General features: G+C 40.5%; 1 protein-coding gene across 5 annotated transcripts in view; it reads left to right on the top strand.

The window, feature by feature from the left end:
• Nucleotides 1–26,049, top strand: part of SCAPER (S-phase cyclin A associated protein in the ER) — a 597,115-nt gene that overhangs the window by 533,589 nt on the left and 37,477 nt on the right. The gene's annotated exons all lie outside the window — the stretch shown is intronic.

Here is a 26,049-nt window from a genome sequence, read left to right as displayed (position 1 = left end):
CAAGCTTCTTAAGGAAATATTATCCATCTACATTCAGTGTTCACAGAATACCAGTAACTATATTCAGAACATTTTAAGAGAGGGAAACTGTATTCTGAAATGAACATCCTCAACATTTTTTAGTTCATTATACATAGGACCCCTAAGCCCACCTATCCTTCCTTACTCTTACCCAGTCCCTTACCACCAGTCACATTCTAATAAAATTAAAACTGTCTAGAGAAGTCAGCAAAGCCAAGCATGCCTGTATTCAGTGTTCCAAGTTAGTCTCTTCCCATCAAGAAATGTAGACCAAGCCTACCTTCAGTGAGAGCTCAGGAAATGACTGTTTGTGGGTCTGTGACCTAAGTAGGATCCGGTAGTAGCATGCTACACAGAGGTTGGCATACCAAACACTGTCCATCTGGAACAGTGGCATCTGCCAGCTTGGAGGCCACCATGCTGCCCAGCTAGTTACGGTGCAATGGCCAGGCCCCTCCCTGGAGGTCTCCTCTCAGGCAGGAGACCTGTGCTGACCTTGTCTTTTCTTGAACACACAGCATTACATTACAAACCTGCCAGCATCTCAAGTCTGCGTCACCTGTATTTTCTTGAATCCAGATCAATATCACAAACATAAGCATTTCCATATGTGATTGCTGTACAGTCTGTGGGCTTCAGCTTTCACTTTCACACAGATTCAGTCACTTGAAATCTATGGAATTTAAAAGAAACCTAAAGGTCATTCACCATCACTTGTTTTTTGTAGGAAAAGCAACTGAGCCAAACTGACTTGAATCAGGACCTGAGATTTCTAGCTTGGTGCTCCTTCCACTTGACTTTATGTGATTCAGGATGTAGGAGCATATATTTCATTTCTTTGAAAATTTTCTCAATTACATATGGAACATGGAAATAGGATCTTCTTCTCTTTAATGCACACAGTCATGCTCTTGTTCTCAAGACACTGAGCATCTGTCCTGTGCCAAACACCAAGTTAGGTAGGTAATAAAGATACTACCCTCAGGGAGCCAAGAGTCTAGTGTGAGGTCAGACTTATAAAGTAATAGTTATAGCAGAAGAGAATTTGCACAGAAAAGGAAGTAAAGCACTTACTGAGGAGGTCAAAATAGGCATCCATAGGCAGAATCCAAGAAAAGTGGAAGGAAAAATCAATTGAGAAAAAGGACATGATATGTACATTATGTGGTATACCAGATGTTATTGGTGCCTTTGGTTCACCTGGAGGTCATCTGCCAATGGCTTTCTATATTTCTCTGCCTCAGGACGTTCTCTGCACAAGGAGCTATTTGCTAGAATGCAGAGGAGTTTAACACCTCCAGTAGTGACCCTCAAACAATAAATTGGTGGATAATACCCCCACCTCCCTAATGTTCAGTAGTACAATTCTGAGTATATTCTGTACAGTTCTCACAGGATCCTCAGCCCTAACCTGTTTTTTGTTTGTTTGTTTTTTTTGTTTTTGAGACTGAATCTTATTCTGTCGCCCAGACTGGAGTATAGTGGCACTATCTCAGCTCACTGCAACTTCTGCCTCCCATGTTCAAACAATTCTCCTGCCTCAGCCAGCTGAGTAGCTGGGATTACAGGCACAGGCCACCACTCCTGGCTAATTTTGGTATTTTTAGTAGAGATGGGGTTTCACCATGTTGGCCAGTCTGGTCTCAAACTCCTGACCTCAAGTGCTCCATCACCTTGGCCTCCCAAAGTGCTGGGCACACCCGGCCCATAACCTGTTCTTTAACACATCCTTGATTTAGTTTTCTCCCTTCCCTGTTTCTCTTCTCTTCATCCTCACAAATAATCTATTTGAACCCATATTATTTTTTCAGGATCTGCTTTTAGGGCAGCCCAAACCAAGAGATATGGACATACAAGACTTAGTGTCATGTTTAGTTTGATGTATCTGTGCAATTGGGCAACTGGGGAGAGCAGCAGGACATGAGATATTAAATGAGCTCCATAAATGTTAGTTCTTGGGAGGTACAAAGGGCTACAAGAGCTAGACTAGAGCTGTTGAAGTTGCTTGAGAGGAAGGACAGGATCAGACTGCTAAAGTTGCTTGAGAGGAAGGACAGGATCAAATTTCTGTTACAGAATGATCACTCCTACTAAGAAACATAGAGATAACTGGAATGGCACAAGCCTAGAGGCAGAAGGATTAGTAAAGAGGCTCTTGCATAATCCATGTGAGACATGTTGAGGGCCAGTAAGGTCAATGAAAATAGCGATGAGCAAATACATTAAGAGGGAGTAGAACAAATGTAGGGGAGATGGCATAGGGTTTCATGGTGTGGGGGGTGAAAGGAAGGGAAGCATCTAGAATGACTCCCAGGTTTCTAACTATAAAATTTTGAATGGTAGATAGCAGTCTCCAAATTAGGAAATATTTATAAACAGTTTTTCATAGTGGAAATATGAGTTTGGTCCTAGACATGCCTAAGGGTTATTATATATGATACAAGATTATCATATACATATACATATACATACATGTATATGTATAAACTTTGGTCTACTTGGATAATCTTTAGGCATGCCTAGGACCAAACTTATATTTCCACTAAGAGAAACTGCTTATATTCTCAAACTTGGAGACTATACTGTCTGCCACTCAAAATATTATATTTATTATATATTTATACATCCGATAAATTATGTTTACACATCTGATACATTTTATTTAAAAATTTTAACTACTATATAATTTATTTTATTATGTATATGAAATATAATTCCTTTTATGTACACATACAGCTGGATTTTAAACAGTGATTTACTCTTGATCGTTTTTAAGAATTCTTAATCTATTTTTCTTCATTATAATTTCCTTCTGTAACCTCAATTGCTTAGCAAACTTCTATTATTAGGACTTACTACAAAAAAGATTATTCTAGAAAGAAAATCCAGGTGGTTTCCTGGCTTAATTTACCTAGGAAATTCTTTGCAGTATCAGTGTAAGCTGCTTCTCTGAAGGACCTGAGAAAAATGACCCCTCATTGTTGTTCTTCCTCTCAGCCTTCAGTTTCCCAACATTTCCTGAACACCACCAGACTGCAGGTATACAGGGAGTTTTTTCTACTTCCTCAGATTCATTTACTTCTGATATTTACAGATTGTTTTCTCCTGCTTATTTCTTCATGAAAAGTATATTTCTAAACTATAAATCACAGTGATAAGCATTTTGTTGCATGCATTAAATAGAGTTTCTGCTGTAGGTCATAGGCATGTCCAAGAGGAAAGGTAGTGTGGTTTTTGCTTTATTGGAGTAATTCACATAATATCTATTTTGGCTACCAGAAGCTAACCAGAGCCAGAGTCAAGGAAGGCTTTGTCCTCATAGCCCTTTTGTGCCAGGAATGAAAGAGGAAGAGGAGCTAGAGAGGGCTTCAAAAATTGCCTCTTGCGATGGCAGAGCCTGAGATAATTAAGGGGACTAATTGATAGCACTGGGCTTTGAGTAAACACCGCAGTCTGGTGGCCCAGCCTTTGTGATGGTGATTACCGCTAGTCTGCCTTTGCACTACTCTCCTATTGTGCCCTTAATCTTCTCATTTTTACCTAGGTTTTCTTTTTTCTTTCTTTTCTTTTTTCTTTTTTTTTGAAACGGAGTCTTGCTCTGTCGCCCAGGCTAGAGTGCAGTGGTGCCATCTCAGCTCACTGCAACCTCTGCCTCCTTTGTTCAAGCTATTCTCCTGCCTCAGCTTCCCAAATAGCCGGGATTACAGGAGCTTGCCACCATGCCTGGCTAATTTTTGTATTTTTATAGAGATGAGGTTTCGCCATGTGGGCCAGGCTGGTCTCGAACTCCTGACCTCAGGTGATCCACCCACCTCAGCCTCCCAAAGTGTTAGGATTACAGGCCTGAGCCACCTCACCCAGCCAAATTTTTACCTAGGTTTTCCAAAACACATTTTGGATGTCAGAATTTGTGCTGTTAGTCTTTGCTTCAACTTGGGATAGAAAAGCAATAGCTGGTGACTTGTATCAGGTTTAGTTTTGAAAAATGAACTTGAATTTTTTAAGTAAAAGTTGAAATTCTGATCCTCTGATGAAAGGATTGATTTTATGTCAGAATTGCTCCAGAATTTTAATATTGTTAACAAATGATTCTTAATCACTTAAGCAAAATTCAGCAGCCTGTAATGGGACTCTCAGAAATGGGTATTTCTGGCCAGGTGTAGTGGCTCAGGTAATCCCAGCACTTTGGGAGGCTGAGGCGGGCGGATCACCTGAGGTCAGAAGTTCGAGACCAGCGTTGCCAACATGGTGAAACCCCGTCTCTACTAAAAATACAAAAATTAGCCGAGAGTGGTAGCAGGCACTTGTAATCCCAGCTGCTTGGGAGGCTGAGGCAGAAGAATTGCTTGAACCCAGGAGGTGGAGGTTGCAGTGAGCCAAGATCACACCACTGCACTCCAGCCTGGGCGACAGTGCGAGACTCCGTCTCAAAAAAAATGAAATGCCTATTTCTTTGGCCTTTACTATTGACAGTTGTCTATTCTTGGTCCTACAAGTAAAGAGAAAACGATGGTTTTCAAATCTCAGGGCAGGAGCTCAATTGCTGTAATTGGTTGAGGCTCATTGGGTCCCCCTTAAGGTGCTGACTCCTTAGCAGAACTAATAGGATCAGCATAGTAATGAGTGATTATAAATTAAAACCAACATGGGCTGTTAACTTAATCAGTAATCATTTACAGTATTCCTAACTGTGCTAGGAACTATGGCAACAAAGCCAGGAAGCAGTGGACCCACAGTAAAAGAGTTTGCACCTTACAACTACACCGAAAAGAGGAACTTATAAAACCTGGATAATTCTGATTGGTTGGAAAAGACTTGTGAATTCAAGAATATTTGTATACAAAAACAAGTTTGATGTTATATATATTTGTGTTTTTCATTTTCATATCCATAGATGACAATAACAAAATGTGTTCCAGCCAAAGTTCTGGAAACCTATGTCATGAAAAGATAATAATGATTTGTGATTTAGTCCATTTATTATGTGGCTATAAATGAGTGCTTTTCAAGCGTTTAAGGGTGCTTGAAAACCATTTGTTCAAAGGTAAACGTTAACTCTGCCTGCCTGCCTGTTCATTCATTGAACAAATATTTATGTAGCACTCGCTCTGTGCCAGGCCCTGTGCTAGGATTGGGAGAAAGCAGTAATGGCTCAGACATCAATTTTGTCTAAGAACTCTATAAGCTAGTAGGGGGAAAAAGATGCCTATACAGCTATCGTACAAGACAGGGAGTGATGAAGAGGATAGAAGATAACAAAAGCACTTGACATGCTGCCTGGTACATAGTAAATGCTTCATAAATGTTGGCCACTATTATCACCATCATCATTGATGGAGTTCAGAGGAGGGAGAAATGACTGTTACTTTTCTGTGGGGATTAGCTGGTTTTTAGAGCAGCTAAAATTTAACATGGTCCTCGAAAGATGGAAAAGATTAGAACATGCAGAGTTGAGAAAAAGGTGGACCAAGAAAATAGCATAATCAAAGACATAAAGGAGAAAAATACAAAAAATAGAGTACCTTAACTGAACTTTGAAATATATATGATGATGTTTTAATGCTCCCAGATCCTTATGAGGCTCAAATGGGATCATAAATATAAAAAGATTTTGTGAACTACATAAAATAATTTGCTGAGATGTGGTAACAGCAATAGTGTCATTAAAACCCTTTGACTAGAGGAAATGGATGTTTTGAGACACATGCAACCTACCAAGATTGAACGATGAAGAAATCCAAAACCAAAACAGACCAGTAGCAAGTGATGAGACTGAAGCTATAATAAAAGTCTCCCAATAAAGAAAAGCCCATGACCAGAGGGCTTCACCGATGAATTCTACCAAACATTTAAAGAACAACTAATACTAATCCTACTCAAACGATTCCAAAAAATAGAGGAGGAGGGAATGCTTCCAAACTCTTTCTACAAGGCCAGTATTTGTTACTCTGATGTCAAAATCACAGAAACATCAAAAAAAGAAAACTAAAGGCCAGTATCCCTGATGAATATTAATGCAGAAATCCTCAACAAAATACCAGCAAACCAAATTCAGCAAAAAAGATCATTCATTATGATCATGTGGGATTTATCCCAGCGATACCAGGATGGTTCATTATATGCAAATTAGTCAATGTGATACATCATTATCAACAAAATGAAGGACAAAAACTATATGATCATTTCAGGACATGCTGAAAAAGCATTTGATGAAATTCAGCATCCCTTCGTGATTAAAAAAAAACTCTAAAAAAATTGGGTAGAGAAGAAACATACCTCAACAGAATAAAAGCCATATATAGACAGACCCACAGCTAGTATCATACTGAATAAGGAAAAATGGAAAGCCTTTCCTCTAAGATCTGGAACACAACAAGGATGCCCACTTTCACCACTGTTACTCAACATCATACTAGAAGTCCTAGCTAGACCAATCAGGCAAAAGAAAGAAAAGGCATCCGAATCAGAAAGGAAAAAGTCAAATTATCCTTTGTTACAGATGATACAATCTTATATTTGGAAAAACCTAAAGACTCCATCAAAAAACTATTAGGACCAATAAACCAATTCATTAAAGTTGCAGGATACAAAATCAATGTACAGAAATCAGTAGCATTTCTATATGCCAACAACAATCTTGAAAAAAAAATCAAAAACTGTAATCCCATTTACAATAGCCACAAATAAAGTTAAATATGCAGAAATTAACCAAAGAAGTGAAAGATTTCTACAATGAAAACTATAAAACATTGATTAAAGAAGTTAAAGAAGACATAATAAATAGAAAACTATTCCATGTTCATGGATTAGAAGAAGAAATATTGTTTAAAATGTCCATACTATTCTAAGCAATCTTCAGAGTCAGTGCAATCCCTATCAAAATATTGATGACATTCTTCACAGAAATAGAAAAAACAATCCTAAAATGTATATAGAATCACAGAAGACCCAGAATAGCCAAAGCTATCCTAAGCAAAAAACAAAACTTGGAAGAATCACATTACCTGACTTTATAATACAAAGCTATAGTAATCAAAACAGTGTGGTACTGGCATAAAAACAGACACATGGACCACTGGAACAGAATAAACCCAGAAACAAATTCATACATCTACAGTGAACTCACTTTCGACAAAGGTGCCAAGAGCATACATTGGGGAAGAGTCTCTTCAATAAATGATGCTGGGAAAACTGGACATCCATATGCAGAAGAATGAAACTAGACCCCTATCTCTTACCATGTACAAAAATTGAAATGGATTAAAGATTTTAAGACCTCAAAACTATGAAACTACTACAAGAAAACATTGGAAAAACTCTTAAGGACATTGGACTGGGCAAAACTTTCTTGAATAGTACCCTACAAGCACAGGCAACCAAAGCAAAAATGTATAAGTGGGGTCACATCAAGTTAAGCTCCTGCACAGCAAAGGAAACAATCAATCAGGTGAAGAGACAACCCACAGAAGAGAGAAAATATTTGCAAAGTACCCATCTGACAAGGGACTAACAACCAGAATATATAAGAATTCAAACAACTCTATAGGAAAAACTCTAATAATCTGATTTTTAAATGGGCAAAAGATCTGAAGAGACATTTCTTAAAAGAAAACATACAAATGGCAAACAGACAAATGGCAAACATCACTGATCATCAGAGAAATGCAAATCAAAACTACAAAGAGATATCATCTCACCCCAGTTAAAATGTCTTTTATCCAAAAGACATTCAATAACAAATGCTGGCAAGGATGTGGAGAAAAGGGGAACCCTCACACACTGCTGGTAGGAATGTAAATTAATACAACCACTATGGAGAACAGTTTGGAGATTCCTCCAAAAACTAAAAATAGAGCTACCATATGATCCAGCAATCTCACTGCTGGGTATATACCCAAAAGAAAGGAAATCAGTATATCAAAGAGATATCCACACTCCCATGTTTGTTGCAGCACTGTTCCCAATAGACAAGATTTGAAAGCAGCCTGTGTGTCCATCAGGAGATGAATGGATATAGAAAATGTATTCATAATACACCATGGAGTCCTATTCAGCCATAAAAAAGAATGAGATCCTATCATTTGCAACAACATGGATGAAATTAGAGGTCACCATGTTAAGTAAAATAAACTAAGCACAGAGAGATAAACGTCAAGTGTTCTCACTTATTTATGGGATCTAAAAATCAAAACAAACTCATCGACATGGAGAGTAGAAGGATGGGTACCACAGGCTGGGAAGGGTAGTGGGTGGGTGGGAGAGGGCTGGGGATGGTTAATGGGTACAAAAAAATAAAAGAATTAGAATGAATAAGACTACATATTTGATATCACAACAGGGTGACTATAGTCAGTAATAATTTAATTGTACATTTTAAAATAACTAAAAGAATATAATTGGATAGTTTGTAACACAAAGGATAAATGCTTGAGGGGAGAGATAACCCCATTTTCCGTGATGTGACTATTACTCATTGCATGCTTGTATCAAAATATCTCATGTATCCCATAAATATGTACACCTACTGTGTACCCACAAAAATTTTAAAAACATAAAATGAATTTTTAAAGCCTTTGAGCAGGGAAGTGACCTGCTATTTGGGAGCAGTAGTCAGGTGTCATGTGAAGAATGTATTAGAAGGTGGAAAGTGGAAGGGGCATTAACAGTTGTCCAGGTAAGAGACGAAAGGAATGGAAAGAAGAATGTTTTGGAGTCTCCAACTCGCGGCGCGAGCGACACAGAAGACTGGTGATTTCTGCATTTTCAACTGAGGTACTGGGGTCATCTCACTGGGGAGTGCCGGACAATCGGTGCTGGTCAGCTGCTGCAGCCCGACCAGCGAGAGCTGAAGCAGGGCGAGGCATCGCCTCACCTGGGAAGTGCAAGGGGGAAGGGAATCCCTTTTCCTAGCCAGGCGAACTGAGACACACAACACCTGGAAAATCGCGTAATTCCCACCCCAATACTGCGCTTTAAGCAAACGGGCACACCAGGAGATTATACCCACACCTGGCCGGGAGGGTCCCACGGCCACGGAGCCTCCCTCATTGCTAGCACAGCAGTCTGCGATCTAACCACAAGGCAGCAGCGAGGCTGGGGGAGGGCCGCCCGCCATTGCTGAGGCTTAAGTAGGTAAACAAAGCCTCTGGGAAGCTCGAACTGGGTGGAGATCACAGCAGCTCAAGGAAACCTGCCTGTCTCTGTAGACTCCACCTCTGGGGACAGGGGACAGCTAAAAAACAACAGGGGAAGCAGCAGAGGCCTGTGCAGACCCGAACGACTCTGTCTGACAGCTTTGAAGAGAGCAGTGGATCTCGCAACACGGAGGTTGAGATCTGAGAACGGACAGACTGCCTGCTCAAGTGGGTCCCTGACCCCGGAGTAGCCTACCTGGGAGACATCCCCCACTAGGGGCAGTCTGACACCCCACACCTCACAGGGTGGAGTACACCCCTGAGAGGAAACTTCCAAAGTAAGAATCAGACAGGTACACTCGCTGTTCAGCAATATTCTATCTTCTGAAACCTCTGCTGCTGATACCCAAGCAAACAGGGTCTGGAGTGGACCTCAAGCAATCTCCAACAGACCTACAGCTGAGGGTCCTGACTATTAGAAGGAAAACTATCAAACAGGAAGAACACCTATACCAAAACCCCATCAGTACGTCACCATTATCAAAGACCAGAAGCAGATAAAACCACAAAGATGGGGAAGAAGCAGGGCAGAAAAGCTGGAAATTCAAAAAATAAGAGCGCATCTCCCCCTGCAAAGGAGCGCAGCTCATCGCCAGCAATGGATCAAAGCTGGTCAGAGAATGACTTTGACGAGATGAGAGAAGAAGGCTTCAGTCCATCAAACTTCTCAGAGCTAAAGGAGGAATTACGTACCCAGCGCAAAGAAACTAAAAATCTTGAAAAAAGAGTGGAAGAATTGATAGCTAGAATAATTAATGCAGAGAAGGTCACAAATGAAATGACAGAGATGAAAACCATGACACGAGAAATACGTGACAAATCCACAAGCTTCAGTAACCTACTTGATCAACTGGAAGAAAGAGTATCAGCGATTGAGGATCAAATGAATGAAATGAAGCGAGAAGAGAAACCAAAAGAAAAAAGAAGAAAAAGAAATGAACAAAGCCTGCAAGAAGTATGGGATTATGTCAAAAGACCAAATCTACGTCTGATTGGGGTGCCTGAAAGTGAGGGGGAAAATGGAACCAAGTTGGAAAACACTCCTCAGGATATCATCCAGGAGAACTTCCCCAACCTAGTATGGCAGGCCAATATTCAAATTCAGGAAATACAGAGAACACCACAAAGATACTTCTCGAGAAGAGCAACTCCAAGACACATCATTGCCAGATTCACCAAAGTTGAAATGAAGGAAAAAATCTTAAGGGCAGTCAGAGAGAAAGGTCGTGTTACCCACAAAGGGAAGCCCATCAGACTAACAGTAGACCTCTCGGCAGAAACTCTACAAGCCAGAAGAGAGTGGGGGCCAGTATTCAACATTCTTAAAGAAAAGAATTTTAAACCCAGAATTTCATATCCAGCCAAACTAAGTTTCATCAGTGAAGGAGAAATAAAATCCTTTACAGATAAGCAAATGCTTAGAGATTTTGTCACCACCAGGCCTGCCTTACAAGAGACCCTGAAGGAAGCCCTAAACATGGAAAGGAACAACCAGTACCAGCCATTGCAAAAGCATGCCAAAATGTAAAGACCATCAAGGCTAGGAAGAAACTGCATCAACTAACGAGCAAAATAACCAGTTAATATCATAATGGCAGGATCAAGTTCACACATAACAATATTAACCTTAAATGTTAATGGACTAAATGCTCCAATTAAAAGACACAGACTGGCAAACTGGATAAAGAGTCAAGACCCATCAGTCTGCTGTATTCAGGAGACCCATCTCACATGCAGAGACATACATAGGCTCAAAATAAAGGGATGGAGGAAAATCTACCAAGCAAATGGAGAACAAAAAAAAGCAGGGGTGGCAATCCTAGTCTCTGACAAAATAGACTTTAAACCATCAAAGATCAAAAGAGACAAAGAAGGCCATTACATAATGGTAAAGGGATCAATTCAACAGGAAGAGCTAACTATCCTAAATATATATGCACCCAATACAGGAGCACCCAAATTCATAAAGCAAGTCCTTAGAGACTTACAAAGAGACTTAGACTTCCATACGATAATTATGGGAGACTTCAACACTCCTCTGTCAACATTAGACAGATCAATGAGACAGAAAGTTAACAAGGATATCCAGGAATTGAACTCATCTCTGCACCAAGCGGACCTAATAGACATCTATAGAACTCTCCACCCCAAATCAACAGAATATACATTCTTCTCAGCACCACATCGCACTTATTCCAAAATTGACCACATAATTGGAAGTAAAGCACTCCTTAGCAAATGTAAAAGAACAGAAATTATAACAAACTGTCTCTCACACCACAGTGCAATCAAACTAGAACTCAGGACTAAGAAACTCAATCAAAACCACCCAACTACATGGAAACTGAACAACCTGCTCCTGAATGACTACTGGGTACATAACGAAATGAAGGCAGAAATCAAGATGTTCTTTGAAACCAATGAGAACAAAGATACAACATACCAGAATCTCTGGGACACATTTAAAGCAGGGTGTAGAGGGAAATTTATAGCATTAAATGCCCACAAGAGAAAGCAGGAAAGATCTAAAATTGACACTCTAACATCACAATTAAAAGAACTGGAGAAGCAAGAGCAAACACATTCAAAAGCTAGCAGAAGGCAAGAAATAACTAAGATCAGAGCAGAACTGAAGGAGATAGAGACACAAAAAACCCTCCAAAAAATGAATGAATCCAGGAGTTGGTTTTTTGAAAAGATCAACAAAATTGACAGACCGCTAGCAAGACTAATAAAGAGGAAAAGAGAGAGGAATCAAATAGACGCAATAAAAAATGGTAAAGGGGATATCACCACGGACCCCACAGAAATACAAACTACCATCAGAGAATACTATAAACACCTCTACGCAAATCAACTAGAAAATCTAGAAGAAATGGATAATTTCCTGGACACTTAACACTCTTCCAAGACTAAACGAGGAAGAAGTTGAATCCCTGAATAGACCAATAGCAGGCTCTGAAATTGAGGCAATAATTAATAGCCTACCAACCAAAAAAAGTCCAGGACCAGATGGATTCACAGCTGAATTCTACCAGAGGTACAAAGAGGAGCTGATACCATTCCTTCTGACTATTCCAATCAATAGAAAAAGAGGGAATCCTCCCTAACTCATTTTATGAGGCCAACATCATCCTGATACCAAAGCCTGGCAGAGACACAACAAAAAAAGAGAATTTTAGACCAATCTCCCTGATCAACATCGATGCAAAAATCCTCAATAAAATACTGGCAAACCGGATTCAGCAGCACATCAAAAAGCTTATCCACCATGATCAAGTGGGCTTCATCCCTGGGATGCAAGGCTGGTTCAACATTCGCAAATCAATCAACGTAATCCAGCATATAAACAGAACCAAAGACAAGAACCACATGATTATCTCAATAGATGCAGAAAAGGCTTTTGACAAAATTCAACAGCCCTTCATGCTAAAAACGCTCAATAAATTTGGTATTGATGGAACGTACCTCAAAATAATAAGAGCTATTTATGACAAACCCACAGCCAGTATCATACCGAATGGGTAAAAACGGGAAAAATTCCCTTTGAAAACTGGCACAAGACAGGGATGCCCTCTCTCACCACTCCTATTCAACATAGTGTTGGAAGTTCTGGCTAGGGCAATCAGGCAAGAGAAAGAAATCAAGGGTATCCAGTTAGGAAAAGAAGAAGTCAAATTGTCCCTGTTTGCAGATGACATGATTGTATATTTAGAAAACCCCATTGTCTCAGCCCAAAATCTCCTTAAGTTGATAAGCAACTTCAGCAAAGTCTCAGGATACAAAATTAATGTGCAAAAATCACAAGCATTCTTATACACCAGTAACAGACAAACAGAGAGCCAAATCATGAATGAACTTCCATTCACAGTTGCTTCAAAGAGAATCAAATACCTAGGAATCCAACTTACAAGGGATGTAAAGGACCTCTTCAAGGAGAACTACAAACCACTGCTCAGTGAAATAAAAGAGGACACTAACAAATGGAAGAACATAGCATGCTCATGGATAGGAAGAATCAATATCGTGAAAATGGCCTTACGGCCCAAGGTTATTTATAGATTCAATGCCATCCCCATCAAGCTACCAATGAGTTTCTTCACAGAATTGGAAAAAACGGCTTTAAAGTTCATATGGAACCAAAAAAGAGCCCGCATTGCCAAGACAAGCCTAAGTCAAAAGAACAAAGCTGGAGGCATCACGCTACCTGACTTCAAACTATACTACAAGGCTACAGTAACCAAAACAGCATGGTACTGGTACCAAAACAGAGATATAGACCAATGGAACAGAACAGAGTCCTCAGAAATAATACCACACATCTACAGCCATCTGATCTTTGACAAACCTGAGAGAAACAAGAAATGGGGAAAGGACTCCCTATTTAATAAATGGTGCTGGGAAAATTGGCTAGCCATAAGTAGAAAGCTGAAACTGGATCCTTTGCTTACTCCTTATATGAAAATTAATTCTAGATGGATTAGAGACTTAAATGTTAGACCTAATACCATAAAAACCCTAGAAGAAAACCTAGGTAGTACCATTCAGGACATAGGCATGGGCAAGGACTTCATGTCTAAAACACCAAAAGCAATAGCAGCAAAAGCCAAAATTGACAAATGGGATATGATTAAACTCAAGAGCTTCTGCACAGCAAAAGAAACTACCATCAGAGTGAACAGGCAACCTACAGAATGGGAGAAAATTTTTGCAATCTAGTCATCTGACAAAGGGCTAATATCCAGAATCTACAAAGAACTCAAACAAATTTACGAGAAAAAAACAACCCCATCAAAAAGTGGGCAAAGGATATGAACAGACATTTCTCAAAAGAAGACATTCATACAGCCAACAGACACATGAAAAAATGCTCATCATCACTGGCCATCAGAGAAATGCAAATCAAAACCACAGTGAGATACCATCTCACACCAGTTAGAATGGCAATCATTAAAAAGTCAGGAAACAACAGGTGCTGGAGAGGATGTGGAGAAATAGGAACACTTTTACACTGTTGGTGGGAATGTAAACTAGTTCAACCATTATGGAAAACAGTATGGCAATTCCTCAAGGATCTAGATCTAGATGTACCATATGACCCAGCCATCCCACTACTGGGTATATACCCAAAGGATTATAAATCATGCTGCTATAAAGACACATGCACACGTATGTTTATTGTGGCACTATTCACAATAGCAAAGACTTGGAATCAACCCAAATGTCCATCTGTGACAGACTGGATTAAGAAAATGTGGCATATATACACCATGGAATATTATGCAGCCATAAAAAAGGATGAGTTTGCGTCCTTTGTAGGGACATGGATGCAGCTGGAAACCATCATTCTTAGCAAACTATCACAAGAACAGAAAACCAAACACCGCATGTTCTCACTCATAGGTGGGAACTGAACGATGACATCACTTGGACTTGGGAAGGGGAACACCACACATCGGGGCCTATCATGGGGAGGTGGGAGGGGGGAGGGATTGCATTGGGAGTTATACCTGATATAAATGACAAATTGATGGGTGCTGACGAGTTGATGGGTGCAGCACACCAACATGGCACAAGTATACATATGTAACAAACCTGCACGTTATGCACATGTACCCTAGAACTTAAAGTATAATAATTAAAAAAAAAACAACAACAACAACAAAAAAAAAAAAACTAGAGGAGGAGAAAAAAAAAAAAGAAGAATGTTTTGAAACACCCTCCCATAGACACTCTTTTTATGTATGGTATCACCAGTTTCTCGGGCATTAAGCTCCAAACCTCATCATCTCTAATATCTCCTCCTGATACCCCAGATCTATTCTACTGCCACATTCTGTGGATTGAAAGGAAACTTAAAGTCACCTATCTGGTCATCCAGTCAGGCTTGAATCTTTTCAGTAAGCCTCTCGGTCTCTGTTCAACACCTCCAGTGACAGGAAACTCATTACTTAGGGGAGCTTGAGTTGTTGATGCCTAAACCATCTCTCCTTATACCAAGCTAATATCTGTTTCCCTAGTGCTATCTATTAGTATAAGGCCTACTTGCTCCTTGGCAACATGCAGACTAATATGAACCTACTCTTCCTGAACTCCCCTGGTCTCACTGTACTTCATATATTCCTTTGTTTTTCTTCTTGTTCTGGTTACAATGGCTGTGCAACAAATTACCCTAAAATTTAGTGGCGTAAAACAACCATCTATTAATCTCACAGATTCTGTGAGTCAGGAATTCTTTTAAGGTACGGAGAGGATGGGTTATCTTTGTTCCACAATGTCTGGGGCCTCAGAAGACATGAAGGCTCGTGGTTGGAATCATCTGAGTGCTTGTTCACACATCTGTGGTTGATGCTGGCTGTCAGCTGGGGGTCTTTCCATGTGGGGTCTCTGCATAGGCTTAATTGGCTTCCTTACAGCATAATGGCTGTGTTCCAAGAACAACCATCCTGGCAGTGAGAGAGCAGCTGGAAACCGTATCACCTTTTATGACTCAGCCTCAGAAATCACACAGCATCACTTGCACTGGATTCTATTCACCAAGGCAGTCGTGAAGTCCCATCTAGCTTCAAAGAAAGGAGAAATAGACTTTGCCTCTTTCTGGGGAGGATGAAATTTCTAGAAGAGCATCGGGGACCAGAAATGTTGCTCTGGTTATACTTGAAAAATATAGCCTGCTACTTTCCAGCCTACCCTAAAGATAAATGAGTTCCCAGTCTCCTGCTTTCAGCTGTCTTCTATTCTCTCTGCAGTCTCTTATTTGATACTGTCAGCCCATTCCTAAATATTTTGTTGTCATTAGCTACTGTCTTTGGACAAAAGGTTTGTTGGTATTGGGAGATGGGCAATGAAGTGAATGTAACAGGACTAGGCAAGTAGAAATAAGAGAAGTAACATTTGTTGAGCACCTTTGATATACCCTGAGCTGAGTGTTTCATGTGGGCTGTCTCCCTACAAGCATTCAAGAGCCCTGCTTACACTGTCAAAGGAGTTAAAATAGCCTCTAGACTGATAAGGAGGAGTGACTATCCATATCCTTCAGATCTGGAGAATGAGAAGAATACAGAAGCAGGAACTTCCGGACTGTCTCTGTACTCACAATGGCAGAGTGCTAATAGAGGGACTTCTGAAAGATCCATCCCAGCTGACATAAAGCCCTACTTGATTTGAAGGGACAGAAAGATGACAACTTCATTGGTACAGTTCACCTTGAATGTTCACTATGTGCTAGGTAAGAAAGGGAACTGGCTGGATCCCAGCCCATAAGGCCAAAGTTTAGGACAGTCTCCACTGACTTACCATTCTCACAGGGGACAAGGGATGATAACCTCAACATGCAGGTTTTAGGGGAACAGAATGTGTCCAGGATACATTTGCAGTCAGATTCTCACTGGCTCTAGGAGGTTGAGGAGGCAGGATCTTAAGAGGAAAACTATGTGTAATGTTATATTGAAGAGCACAGGTTGGGAAGTCAGAAAGTTGTGGGCTCAGTTTCAGCTTTCTCAGTTCTGTGACCTGTGGCAGCGTGCAGAAGAGTGATCATGGCTCACTGCAGCCTCAATCCTCCAGGCTCAGTCTATCCTCCCACCTCAGCTGCCCAAGTATCCGAGACTACAGGGATGCACTGCTGCATTCCACTAATTCTTTGATTTTTTTTTTTTTTTTTTGGTAGAGACGAGCTCTCCCTGTGTTGCCCAGGCTGGTCTCAAACTCCTGTGCTCAAGTGATCTACCTGCATCAGCCTCCCAAAGTGTTGGGATTGCAGGCGTGAGCCACCATGCCTAGCCCTGGTTCTTTAGGTTTTCAAAGCTGTTGCTCACATATAAAAATCAATGTGTTACTTCTTCCCTCACAGGGTTGGACACGACAGAAGCAAATGGGGGCTAACATCTGTCACTCTTATCTCTTGTCTAAGATGCTGTTTTTTACATATTCATGTATTCATTATAACCCATTTTGTTCCAAAAACTTGAGATAGCTTATAGAAGTATATACATCTTTTTTTTTTAATTAAAAATGAAAAGGAGATAGGCAGGAAAGGTAAATCAAGCCACAGCAAGTAAGGTTAAGGCCCAAACCCTATTCATAACAAGGCCATGATAGACATTTCCTCCTGGAATTCCTACTGGCAATTTCTACCAGGAACTTATATTTAATATGTTAGATCCTGAGCTCATTGGCTTTCACCCAAAGTTGGCTGTCCCTCCTGACTACCTTATTCTGCTCATGATTCCAGTAATCTGAGTAGATTTTAAGACCCAAAGCCTTAGTCATCTTTGACCTTTCTCTCCCAGAATCCAATCCAGTCCTATTTGATTCCATCAAAGGGATGTTTTCCTCTGAAATATGAGATGGAACATATTATTTATGCCACTTACTTGATATTTGTCAACGTGCAGTTCATTATTTCTCTTATATACCTGGTTTGTGTCTAGAGTTAAAAGATTTACCTAGAGAAAGAAAGAAGCTAAATATCCTAGCAGCTCCCCGTCAGGCACATAGCACCTGAAACAGAACAAAATAAGAATTTAAGAAATAGCTGTTCATTGGCAGAGCTAGCAAATACCAGTAAACAATCATTGGCCTATGTCAGAATCCCATTTCCTGGGCCTATTCTATACTTAAGAAGAAGAACTGCCCACATCTCATGTTCTTCTTTCTCTGAGTTAGGAAATAGGCATCCAAGGCCTTCATTCCTTTGGCATGCCTTGCTAAGATCAGTTCTCTCTTTCTTCCTTCCATTTATTTGGTAAATATTTACTCATACCTATTTACTGAGTATGTGCTATGTGCCAGACCTTGTCAAGATACTGGGGATCGATTGGTCAAAAAGATACCACTCTTATGAAATTTATAGTCTAATAGGGAAAAAAAAGTCAACCAATATACAAATAAGATAATTTTAGCTAGTGACATGAGAAAATAAAGCCTGATAATATAGCTGAATGTCTTGGTCAAGGGTTTCTGCAGATGAAGCAGTCAGGAAAGGCCTCTCTGGGGAGATGATAAGCTAAGACAGAGCCAGCCGTGTAAAGACCCAAGCAAAGAGTATTCTAGTTGAGAAGAATGGCAAGACCCTGAGGTGGGATGTTCCAGAAACAGAGAAAGTGATATATTGGAATGTGAAGAGCCAAAAAGAAAGTGGTAGAAGATGAAGTCAATAAGTAAAGGCCAGGAGATGAGGACAGAAAGATGAGAAATCTGAATTCTTCTCTTAAGTGTGAAGGGAAGCCACTGGAGGATTTTAAACAGGAGAGTGGCTTAAAAAGTAAAAAGCATCTGTTTATTCTGTGAAGAATGGATTAGAGAGGCAAGAAAGTAGCCAGAAAGATCATTTAGGAGGATACTGGAATCATAATGCAGCACCTGATATGACAGTTTTTTCCTACCAGTTACTCTCCCAGCAGAAGCAATTACATTTACTTGGCAACACAACATAGCCTCTGGCAGAGTTCCTTCAACCCAACTTCCAAATTGTAAAAATAAGAGAGGCCCAAAGTATCAACTAGCCAAACCAGTGTGTCAGCACAGGGTCCTTTGCTGTTTACAGTATGGGAAAACTGAAGCTAGAGAGGTCAAAAGTGTCCCATCTGAGAGGCAGTACTGGACAGTAGCCCTAGCCTGCAGTTCCAAGATCTAGGAGCATATCTTGTCGGTCATCCAGAGCTGCCTGCCTTCTAACCTCATAGGCTCCTCCCTGCACCTTCATCCATTCACCTTTAGTTTTCCTAAGATTGTCCTGAGCCTGTGGCCTCTTTACTCTTCCACTTTGTTGTGTCTCCATTCAGAACTTTGCCAGGGTCCAGTTTCTTCTTCTTAGTAGCCTTGTCCTTTACCTTCCATTCCTATTGGTGCCCTCTGGTCTTGCTCTTTCTTCAGCCTCTTCCAGGTTGTTGATCCCAAACAGCAAGACTGTCCATTCCATTTTCATCATCTATCACTTCTCCTCTCAGGAAGGTTCCCTTCTCGAGAGTTCCTCTTTAGCCAGGCACAGTAGCTCATGGCTGCAATCCCAACACTTTGAGAGGTGAGGTGGGAGGATCACTTGAGGCTAGGAGTTTGAGACCACCCTGGGCAACATAGCAAGACCTCATCTTACAAAAAATTAAAAAACCAAGTGTAGTAGCACATGCCTATAGTCCCAGCTACTTGGGAGGCTGAGATGGGAGGATTGCTTGAGCCTACGAGTTCAAGGTTACAGTGAGCTACAATTGTGCCACCACACTGCAGCCTGGGCAACAGAGCAACACCCTGCCTGTAAAAAAAAAAAAGGTGGGGGTTCCTCTTTGAGTTCACCTGAAACTCATAATCAGGTAACTGGAAATTATCCCAGGTATCTGAGCCCATCCTACCTAATGTTCTCACTTTTTAGTTAATTGTCCCTATATTTTTACTGTTCTTTTTTTCTTTTTCTTTCTTTTTTTTTTTTTTTTTTTTTTTGAGACGGAGTCTCACCCTGTTCCCCAGGCCAGAGTGCAGTGACGCAATCTCGGCTCACTGCAACCTCCGCCTCCTGGGTTCAAGACATTCTCCTGCCTCAGCCTCCCTAGTAGCTGGGATTACAGGCACATGCCACCATGCCTGGTTAATTTTTGTATTTTTAGTAGAGACGGGGTTTCACCATGTTGGCCAGGCTGGTCTTGAACTCCTGACCTCATATGATCCACCCACCTCAGCCTCCCAAAGTTCTGGGATTACAGGTGTAAGCCACCATGCCCGGCCTGTTTTTGCTATTCTCTAACCAAATGTCCTGACTGTCTTGGAGTGCTTACATATACATACATTCCACCTTGACTTCTCTCTTGCCCTCAGCTCTCCATTAAGTCATCCCCATTTTCTTCAACAGAGCTCCAAATTAGATTTGCATTAAAAAAGCTATTGTCCACATCTACTGTATATATAACCTAAAAGGTTACAGAGGGAGGGTGTGCTGTATGTGTGTGCGTCTGTGTGAGAGAGAGACTGACTGTAATTTTTTTTTTTTTGAGAGATAGTCTCACTCTGTCGCCAGGCTAGAGTGCAGTGGTGTGATCTCAGCTCACTGCAACCTCTGCCTCCCGGGTTCAAGTCATTCTCCTGCCTCAGCCTCCTGAGTAGCTGGGATTACAGGTGTGTGCCATCACACCCAGCTAATTTTTTTGTATTTTTAGTAGAGACAGGGTTTCACCATGTTGGCCACGATGGTGTCAATCTCCTGACTTTGTGATCCGCTTGCCTCAGCCTCCCAAAGTGCTGGGATTACAGACGTGAGCCACCACACCCGGCCGACTCACTATAATTTTCAAAGTAGATTTATATCCGTTGTAACATCCCAGAATTGAACAGAATCTTAGACATCATCTAGGCTCATGTCCAGCTGAGTCTTGAGTGCCCTCTGCTACTACAGTGGTGTGACCTTCCAGGTACCTCTTTCAGGATGAAGAAGAATGTCATACCACACCAAACAGCCCACTTCACTTTTGGGTGTTCTCATTATTAGAATTTTTTTTTTTTTTTTTTCAGAAATAGGATCTCACTGTGTTACCCAGGCTGGAGTGTAGTGAGGCGATCATAGCTCACTGTAGCCTCGAACTCCTTGGCTCCAGTGATGCTCCTGCCTCAGCCTCCCAAGCAGCTGGGACTATAGGCATGTACCACCACACCTAGCCCTGGAAAATTTTCCATAGATTTATTTCATATATGCTTTCTGGTAACATGTCTCCCCTGGGTTCATAAATAAATACTTCTTCAGTTTGAAGATAGCCTTTGTGTCCTTCAGGTCTGAGCTAAACTTCTCAATTCCTTCAAATATTCCTTGGGTGACATTATTTCCAGATACTTTTACCACACAGATTGCTTTACTTGGGAACTTTCATACTTCTGTGTCCTGAATTAGAGCTGCACCCAGTGCTGGACACAGCAGTTCCAGAATAGTCATATAGTGCACTGGAGCAGGACTAAACCTTCCTTGTTGTGTACATTGTGCTCCTTTTAGTCAAAATTGACTTATATTCTTTGTTAATCAAGCAGTGCTGTTTTCTCACTTGAACTGCTAGGCACCCAATTTGCTAAGTCTTTTTTCCCACTTATTGTTGACAAGCTGTATTCCATTCCCTGTTACTTACCCTCTTCCCATCTCAAGCATGTGGAATTAGTTTTTATAATCTAAAAATAAGACTTCAGTCATTTGTACATATTTCCTCCTGTTTTTAGTCCTCACGTTTATTTGTAGGTAAACCTTGTTGTGATTACTTTCTCCTCCTTGAAGCTATCTTCACTTTGCTTCTAGGGCACCATACTCTCCTGGTTTTCTTCTTACCCTACTGGTGACTATTTTTTAGTTTCTTTTGCTGGTTTATTTTCATCTCTCCTGGTTCTAAACTTTGGGGTATCCCAAGGATCAATCCTCAGACTCTAGACTCACTAGAATGAGTTTCTAGTTTTAAATACCAGCTCTGTGTTGATGGTTTCCAAATATCTCAAGCCCAGACTCCTCCTCTGAATTTGGGCTTGTGTATTTATTCAGCCATTCAACACATATGTATTGAATAGCTACTGTATGTGAGACTGTTCTAAGCCCTGGGGCTATATCTGTGAAACAAAAGAGACAAAAATCCCTATTCTTGGGAAGCTTATTTCACACAACTTCCAATCCAGTGTCTCCACTGTGATGTATAATAGGCATCTCACATTTAACCAGTTCAAAACTGAATTCCTAGTTTTCCTCCTGAGACATGCTCTCTTCACTTTCTTCCCCATTTATATGAATGGCAACCACAGTCTTCCAGTTACTCAGGCCAAGAAGCATTGAGCCATTTTTTACTCTTCTTTCTCACACCCACATCCAGTTTATCAGGAAATCTGTTGACTTGCCCTTCTGAATATTTTCAGAATCCAACCACTTCCCACATCCATGGTTACCATCCTGATTCATACACCATTATCTCTCTCTCTCTCTTTTTTTTTTTTTTTTTATTATACTTTAAGTTCTAGGGTACATGTGCATAACGTGCAGGTTTGTTACATATGTATACTTGTGCCATGTTGGTGTGCTGCACCCATCAACTCGTCAGCACCCATCAATTCGTCATTTATATCAGGTATAACTCCCAATGCAATCCCTCCCCCCTCCGCCCTCCCCATGATAGGCCCCGGTGTGTGATGTTCCCCTTCCCGAGTCCAAGTGATGTCATTTTTCAGTTCCCACCTATGAGTGAGAACATGCGGTGTTTGGTTTTCTGTTCTTGTGATAGTTTGCTAAGAATGATGGTTTCCAGCTGCATCCATGTCCCTACAAAGGACGCAAACTCATCCTTTTTTATGGCTGCATAGTATTCCATGGTGTCATACACCATTATCTCTCACTTGGATAATTAAAGCAGCCTCCTAATTGGTCTTCCTGCTTGTACCTTGGCTCTTCTAAAGAGTTTTCAACCCAGTAGATGCAGTGCTCATTGTTCAAATGAAGTCAGAGTACATAACTTCTGTGCTCAAAACCTTACAGTGGCTTCCCATATCACTCAGTAAAATTTTTTTTTTTTTTTTTTTTGAGACAGAGTCTCACTCTGTCGCCCAGGCTGGAGTGCAGTGGCTGGATCTCAGCTCACTGCAAGCTCTGTCTCCTGGGTTTACACCATTCTCCTGCCTCAGCCTCCCAAGTAGCCAGGACTACAGGCAACTGGCACCTCGCCCAGCTAGTTTTTTTGTATTTTTTAGTAGAGATGGGGTTTCACCGTGTTAGCCAGGATGGTCTCAATCTCCTGACCTTGTGATCCGCCCTTCTCGGCCTCCCAAAGTGCTGGGATTACAGGCTTGAGCCACCACGCTGGGCCAAAAGTTTTATAATGGTTTCCAAGACCCTACCTGATCTTCTCTGCTCCCTCTCTGACCTCATTTCCTATTACTCTTCTCGTTACTCAACTTGCTTTAGCCACACTGGCCTTCTTGCTGTTTCTTGAATATGTCATGCACACTTCTGGCTCCAAGCCTTGGGATTTTCTGCTCTCTTACCTGAAACACCCTTCCTCCAGGTGTCCACATGGCTTTCTTCCTCACTTTCTATAGAATTTTGCTTAAATAATGCCTTAGAAATGGCTTCCCCAACCACCCTATGTAAAGTAGCTTCACACACATTCCTACTTCTTCATTTCCTAGCCATGTCCCTTGCTCTTATATCACACCATACATTACATATTATATATTTGTTCGTTTATATCTTCCTGCACTAAAATGTAAGCTTTATGAGAAAAAGGTCATAGATTGTATTGCTGAACTCCAGTTCCTAGAATAGGGCTTGCCACATAGTTGGCCATCAGTGAATATTTGTTGAATGAATGAATCATGATTGACTAGGTTCTCTGGAGTAGGCATAATAAAGTTCCTACAACAGTATCTATATTTGAATCTCCAGAACCTATGAATAGTACCTTGCTTGGCTTAAGGGATCTTGCAGATATGATTAAGTTAAGGATCTTTAGATGGTGAGATTATCCTGGATAATTCAGGGGGGCCCAATGTAATCACAAGGGTCCTTATAAATAAAGACAGGAGGCAAGAAAGTCAGCGTTAGAAAGAGATTTGAAGATACTCCGTTGCTGGATTTGAAGCTGCAATAAGGGGCCATAAGCCAACGAATTGAGGCATATTCTAGAAGGTAGAAAAGGCAAGGCAATGGATTCTCCCCTGGAGCCTCCAAAAGGAACACAGCTCTTGTGACAACTTGATTTTAGCCTAGTGAGATCTGTTTTGAATTTCTGGCCTTCAGAACTGTAAAATATTCATTTTTTATTGTTTTGAGCCACTACCTTGTGGTAATTATTCCAGCAACAATAGGAAACTGATACACCCACCTGCCCCTGTTAGACTGTAACGCCTCTAGAACAGGGGCTTGATCTTCCTTAACCTTGCCCATCGCAGGTGCTCAAGAGTTCCTGGAGCACAGGTACTTTGGTTTTTTAGACAGAATACCTGACAGAATATCATGCCTGTTTGTGCTCACCTTAAACCCTGATGAATGACGTTGTCACTGGATACGGTTTGGCTTTCTCAGAATATCCCAGGACATAATATCCAAAAACTGGGATACTGCTGAGAAATAATTTACTTCTCCTTGAACAGTAAAGTTCTCATCCATCACTGGGGGAGACAATGACTTAATCTCACCCACTCCAACACTCTGCAGATCTTTGAGTGCAGGTCTATGGGTTTAAGGGCTAAAATGGGATGTTCTCACAAAATCCCTCAGGGATTCCAGAACAAAGCCAAAATCCAAGAAGCTAAGAGAACAATCTAGAAGATCACCTGCACTGAAGATCATAGTGAGTGTTACCAAGCTGGAAATCTGGGGACCATGGAAATGAGGGCAAACAAACAGAAGAAAAGGGATTATAGAGTCTGGAACTGTCAACAGCTGCTTTTTTAGGCCAACTAAGGCCCGGTATATAAGTGGTTTATGAAGATGGAATGGACGGCACTTCATGCCCACACAAATCATGCTGTTTTTGCCCAGCTGTACTTCCTTTAAGGTAAAGTAGGGTTTTCAGGCATTGTGCAGTATTAATGAAAAACCAATTTTACTTTTTCCTAATTGAATCTAGCTTTTGATGAACAGAAATGAATGTCTCACTAAGATCTCTAGTCCTGAAGATCTAACAAAAACACCTTAAAATCTGGTAAAATTACAAAGATCTCAGAATGTACTATGCAAAATTTCAGATCTTATTTTTCACATCTTCTATGTATTTGTTAAAGAAAACTTCGTGACCCATGCCTGATATGAATAAGGCCTTTTACTTTTTTCTTATAAACATTTAGGCTTAAAGTGATTATAACTGACAGTTAAGACCAACAGAAGCCAGTGCCCTGCTCATGGACAAATTATCTGTACTTCAAGCTAAATCAAAAGTAAACATTCTCTACAGTCCCTTCAGGTCTACATTAGTCCTGTGGAAGCCAAATGGGACAGTCAAACCCTCCCCTTACCCCCATATATCCTGTGGACTCTTCAACGTGAATGGTCTTTTCCATGAAGCACTATTTTATGCGTTTTGAACCATTTCCACATGTAAGTTCTTAAATGCTTATTTAACAGATTTTCCTCAATTACCATTTTTATTTCATTAGGATAATATCTGCAAAAGACTGGGCTGTATTGCTTTATAATCCATCAGATTAGTGTTTTCCTAAATAATGGTGCAGGAGAGAATATGTTCTGATAACCTTCACTTTTTTTTTTTTTTTAAGATTTTTTATATGTATTCTTTGGAAGAGGAAATAGCAGTGAATTATTGTCACTTAATAAATGCTCAGAAAGACTAAGTATTATAAAATGTTTTAAATGACAAAGCTATATTCCTGAATATCTGTATTAGAATATGCTGATAATCAGTTTAAAAGCAACACAAGAGTAAAGGGGAAGTCACCATTCTGAATCACAGGGCAGTAAAACTGTTGTCACCAGCAATGATGTCACTCATCCTCAAGGTTCTGAAAGCCTATTAGAAATCAGCTTTAGGGAGAAATATCTTCTGACTTGTCACTGGTTCTAAAAGGCAATCAGTGTTAAACAAACACAGGCCCCTTTTTGGAACCTATATAATAAACTCAGACACATTAATTTCTACTCACGTCTCTAGTCAGGGTCTGACCCCTAACTCTTTTGGCTTTAGTGGAAGGAAGTAAGGGTCAGCTGACATTAGCTAACAGAAGTTTGTGTAACGGTTCAGATATACATATAAGCAAATAAATATCATTTCTTAAACTTTTTATTGAGTGCTGTGAGACAAAAATATCTCCCCTCGACAATACAAGATTACATTATAGTCTCTGTATATCTTTTTTTTTTTTTTTTTTTTTTTTT

The sequence above is a fragment of the Piliocolobus tephrosceles genome, chromosome 6, assembly GCF_002776525.5.
Source record: "Piliocolobus tephrosceles isolate RC106 chromosome 6, ASM277652v3, whole genome shotgun sequence".
Taxonomy (NCBI): Eukaryota; Metazoa; Chordata; class Mammalia; order Primates; family Cercopithecidae; genus Piliocolobus; species Piliocolobus tephrosceles.
Note: the sequence above shows the minus strand (reverse complement) of the source record. Positions and strands in the feature narration are given on the sequence as shown.